The sequence below is a fragment of the Lycium barbarum genome, chromosome 7, assembly GCF_019175385.1.
Source record: "Lycium barbarum isolate Lr01 chromosome 7, ASM1917538v2, whole genome shotgun sequence".
In the NCBI taxonomy this organism is placed as follows: domain Eukaryota; kingdom Viridiplantae; phylum Streptophyta; class Magnoliopsida; order Solanales; family Solanaceae; genus Lycium; species Lycium barbarum.
In genome coordinates, this window is record NC_083343.1 from 123,272,786 (window position 1) to 123,278,785 (window position 6,000).

Below are 6,000 nucleotides of genomic sequence, written 5' to 3' on the forward strand. Positions count from 1 at the left end.
TGTCAAATATTCGAATTGGATTAATGTACAAAAAAAATGGATTAATGTACGTGTCATGATTTAATTGTATCAATAATTATTTTGATGTATGCATATTAATAGGAGAAACATCATATTTACTCGTCTACTTTCAAATATTATCTTTATATATTTAACCTCTTTTATATTTTCGAGACATATATAATTATATACCCTTATTGTTAGCAAAGATTTAAATCTAAGGAAAAGGACACTGTGTGTCCAATGGCCAGAAGTAATGTCACATTTGGCCAATATTTGGGCCTAATACCCCTAGGAGTCTGCTCAGCCCAAAATAATGTCAAAAATGGCCGATCGGCCCAAAATAATGTCAAGCGCTGGCCAGCCCAGCAGCCCAAGCGCTTTTAAAAAAAAAAAAAGTCAGACTTTTTGTGGCAATTAAAAAATCATCACTAAAGGTTAATATCCCAAACCATGTATAATATGTGTGTATTTAGTAAGAAATATCCCAAAATATGTATAATATGTGTATATTTAGTATTATATACAAGGATGATACAGTTTATACACATATACACTTTATATAAAAGAATGATACAGTTTATATACATATGTTGGAATTAATTATATATTTATTATACATAAATTATACGCTAAGAACAATTAGTTCATAAGGACCACCGTTGTATAACCATTCATCAACGGATGCCGCTTCCCAGATTGGGTAAAAATGTAAACCTATAGCTGCAGAAGTAGGAATAATGGCACCGGAAATAATATTGTTTCCGCAAAGTAGAGACCCAGAAACAGGTTCACGAATACCATCAATGTCTACTGGAGGAGCAGCAATGAAGGCAATAATAAATACAGAAGTTGCCGTCAATAAGGTAGGGATCATCAAAACACCAAACCATCCAATGTAAAGACGGTTTTCAGTGCTAGTTATCCAGTTACAGAAGTGAAGAAGGGTCTTATGTTACCATTTTTGGTGGTAAAGAAGATGTTCTTGTTCTTCCATTCCCCAAACCCACTTCAGCTTTCAAGATTGGGTTGGTGTTCCGATAGGCGAGAGGTGTAAGCACCGCGAGGTGTGAAGCCAGATCGTACTAAAGACAATGAAAAAATGTCGAAAATGATCGATTTCCCAAAAATTGGGAAAAGCAGAATGAAAGACAGTCCTATATTGACAAGGCTGTATACACATATTATACAATAATGATATGATTTTTTTTTTTGACATATACAATAGTGATACATATTATATATCATAATGATACGGTTTCTATGATACATTTTTTATAATTATAATACACTTTCTATACAAGACTGATCCAGTTTATATACACACACTGGAATCATATATACACTTTCTATACAAAAATGATACATATTATATATAACAATGATACAATTTTCTATTCTATAATACACATTATATACACAAATGATACATATTATATACAAATGACACATACTTTAGTGATTCACATTTTATACAGTTTCTACATTATAGATAGGTACTAATACATATTTTTATTCACAAATGATACATATTATATACAAAATAGCCTCAAAGTTTTTTGGAATATTTTTTACTAAATATAAACATACCATACATGTTTTAGGATATTTAACCTTTAGTGGCGACTTTTTTAGTTGCCACTAAAAAACTTGATTTTTCTGTTACAAGCCTTTAGTGGCGATTTTTAGTCGCCAAAAAAAGTCTGACCTTTTTTTTTAAAAAAAAAGCACTTGGGTTGTTGGGCCGGTCAGTCTTTAGTGGTGACTTTTTAAATTTTTTGTGCGACTTTTAGTAGCCACAAAAGGCTTGCTACAGATTTTGGCTGCCGGATGAGAATTGTTTGAGGGCTATCAGAATTGTTTGAGGGCTACTTTTTAGATTTGGGAAAACTTGGATCAGGGCATGTGTTTATTTTGAGCTGAACGGCCATTTGTGTCCTTTTCCCTTAAATCTACTCCTACTTTTTACAGTAGGTGCTCCAATGTTTGTCGTGGACCCAGCAGTTGAAATGCCACAATAAAAACCATGTGTGTATGTAAAGGTTGTCTGTTTATTCATGTTATGGTTGTTAATAGCTTGTGTTCAATTCTTCAACGGGAAGAGTAACAAATATTGTCAATCCTTGTTTCTCAAATTTTTGAAAGAGTCACCTTTTATATCCGAATGACAAGATTTTATATCCGTCTACTCCAAAAAAAAAAAAAAAAAAATCTCGTGACTTTTGACTTCTTAGGAAACAAAAGCGGACTTTGACAAATATTTTAAAATTAAAGGTGGTTTTTTAAACCATTTTTAACATAAAAATTGAAGTTCAAGAGCTTATTTGAATTGACTTATTTTAAGTATTTTTAAGTCAAAATAACTTTTAAATATTTTTGTAGTGTTTGGGTAAATTTATTAAGTCAAAATGACAAAAATAAATTAAAAATCATAAGCTAGAAATGGCTCTGATAACTTATTGTGCTTTTCACGTCATCTATGTATACCTAGATATTCATTCGAGAAGATCAGTTAATAATCGGAATTGACTTTCAAAATTTGTCAAATTGATCATTGATAAAGTGAAAAATATGCCAAATAGCCAGGTAGGGACCAGGGAGTATGTACTTTCAAGACATCTGGCTAGAAAGGTTAAGTACCATTCACAAATGTGGACAAGACAATTCTATTGGATACATTTTTTTGTTTTTCTTTTGTTTTCCATCCTTCAGTGTTCTAATTGGAGCCTGATTATATTCGAATTCGCGTTGCGTAACATCCATTCATGAAAAATCGCTCCGTACCAAAGAATTTTTCTATAATAAAGGTTTAAGCATCAAGCCTGGTAAACATGTAAACTTGATTTGTTCAAACTTCAACTTTTCTAACGTTGAATACATGCAAGCCAGCATACTGTGTTCTAGAATTCTACAGAGTAATATCCTCTTCAAAAATTATTTCTTGTTCCCCAATTTTTTTTTGTTTTTTATTTTAAAAGGGGGGCATGAGATCTCAATAAAGAAGCGGAAAAATCATCTGCTAGATGTTATAATACTGAGTGAAAAAATCCTCCTGTAAATCCTTCTATTTTTTGGGTATATTGCATGAAGCAAGACAGACAGGACCCTATACCTCTTCTTAACAGCTGCTGCAATTGAAGGATGAAGCCCCACAGAACTGAAACCAATCCAAATGCTAAAAAAATTTAAATTGCTCAATGCTGCATGGTGTACCAAGATTGGACCATTTTGTCAAAGGAAGGAGATTATCGAACAAAGTCCCTGTATTTTAGATTTCCTCTTTTTCTGTATATATTTTACTTGTAGAATCAGTTTACAGCTTGGAAAAGTAGGGGCTTTGTGTTTCCTCCCTTTTTCTTAGCAAATGTAAATAGTCCAACCTTTTTCTTCTTTATTTTTTTCTTTCTTTTTTCTTTTGTATTTTGCTTTTTCTATTATTGAAAAAGACGGGTTGAGTCAAATTTAAATAGGTTAATTTCTAATTATTTTGTGTTTTATAGGATTTTTGCATACTACTAACTAAATAATTATTTATTTAAACTATCTTTATCTCTTTTTAAATGTCGTACTCAGTAATAGGAAGCTACAAATTTTAATTAGGTTAAAATATGATTATTTTATGTTTCGCTATTTTTGTTGCTCGATGAAGTTGAAGCTACTAAGGAAATAGATTATCAGACAGAGTCTCTGTTTTTAGATTTCCTCAATTTCTGTATATGTATATTTACTTGTATGGGGATTTTTTTTTCACCCGGTGTCCGGTACCGGCGCTGTACCTCGATTGTATTCGGATTTGCGCCGCATAGGCCCATTCGGTGGAAGCGCTTCCTACCAAGAATTTTTCATACTCAGGACTCGAACTCGATATCTCTAATTTGAATGGGGAGTTTATTACAGCTTAGAAAAGTTATAGGGGCTGTCTTTCCTCTCTTTTTTCCAAGGACTAGATGGCATATGCCCGTGCTGCGCACCGGCCCAATACTTTGGATTATAGTGTGTCTATGTGTATGTAGTTGTATTTGGGTAGTGGTAATATATATATATATATATAGGCGCACACACACACTATGTTCAAAACACGATTAATATAACATTGTAGTTTGTGCTCCGTACCCAAAACTTTATTATATTAGTGTTTGCTACGAATACAAAGTTTGCAAAAATTTATTAATACTTTTTAAAAAAGAAGACTTGTTTAAAAGGAAACTATTTCCCTCTCTTTGAGACAAAACAATAGCAATATTTAAGCATCAGTTGATACTTTGAATTTTAATTCGATTAATTTAAAGGTGTAAAATATTCTATTGTTAATGTATGTAGATTGGACCTAAACAATACTTATTATTTTTTATCAAATTTTGATTTGGATAATTCTAATTCAAATTATTAAATTAATTTTACATGTTTAAAACGAAACAAAGTAGAAATTTGATTTTCTATTTAAACGAAAAACTACTATTTTTTATTTTTTGGTGAATATTCTTGGTTTAGCTCATTTTACTTGTCATGTTGTCTTTTGCACCTTTTTTTTAAGGAAACGTCAATTAAAATTATAATTTGACTAATTTACCTTATTTATTATTTGATCTCCATTTAATATTATTTTTTATTTTACGACATCATTCTCTTTTCACATTTATTCGGCTAAGAATAAAAATGAAAAAGTAATTAAATTTATCTTATTTTAAAATATAAATATTTTAAGTATATTTATTTTAGTAAACATAACAAATAAATGACATGACGGAACAACAAATACAACAGTTAAATATCTAGATTAAATCTTAGGCTAATATAAGAAAAGAAAGGAAATTGTATGGTTTGACTACATAACCTTTTGAAGAAAGGCAATAATACAGGGCCCACGTTTTTTGTTGTACAATAATTTCATTTGCTCCCACTAATGGGTTGATACGCATGTGACAATGAATCCACCATTATTGACTTAATAGGGATACTTCGGGAACTACATAAATATTGTTTGATTTTTTAATATAGGATGCACCTTTTTTTTATATTGCTTGTTTTTTTAATATGGGATCCACTTTTTTTTTTTTTTTACATGAGTTTGAAGGTGGTGGGGTCTATTTTTTTTATTTTTTTTACATGAGTCGTAGGTAGATGACAAAACCACCTCCAACGCATGCTTCTAATAAAGTAATAATAAAATGTAATAGTCCAACCTTTTTCTTCTTCAATTTTTTCTTTTTCTTTTTTATTACTGGACAAGTCAAATTTAAACGGGTAAAAATCTATTTCTTCTGTGTTTTAAGATTTATGCCTACTGCTAGTTAAAAGTTAATAGTCTTAACTATATTATTATTTTTAATTATATAATTATTTGACTCCCACTAATTAGAATCATAATAAATTTGAAAAATAAGAGTAATAAATAACCTTTTGTCTTGGCAAAGTATCTAACATATTGAAACGCTTATGACTTATCAAAATGATTAACATTTAAATATCAGATGGATTATTTTATTATCGGAGGGATTGATTAGGTTACATTTAGACAGGTTAAGAGATGTACAATCATAAATTAAGATTATAATTGAAATCAATCCAAAATTACTTGGATCAAAATGCTTTAGAATATGGATTAGTCCAATTCACTTAACTCAAAAAAATCCATTTATTTTTAAATCTTTAATTAAACTACCGAGTTAATAAGAAATTCTTATTCTATAATAAAATAAATTCATAGCATACATATCTTTTGTTGTTGTTGTCGGCTCATTAAATTGTTTCCGTACAAGCAATCAACCGTGTTAAATTTCGAATTGAAAGGGATGTTTACACTCTATGATAATTAGAGAAAACTAATTATCCGTTTTTGCCCATAACTTTTTTTACCCGTTCTAGCCACTGTTTTTGCATGTGAGAGGAGAATTGAAGTATGTATCATAATCTAATTGTATAAAAAACTCTCAATAATGTTTTTCAAGACTCCATTCTTCCCTTCTGAATAAGTAAGGTTGTTATTTTGACAAGAACATG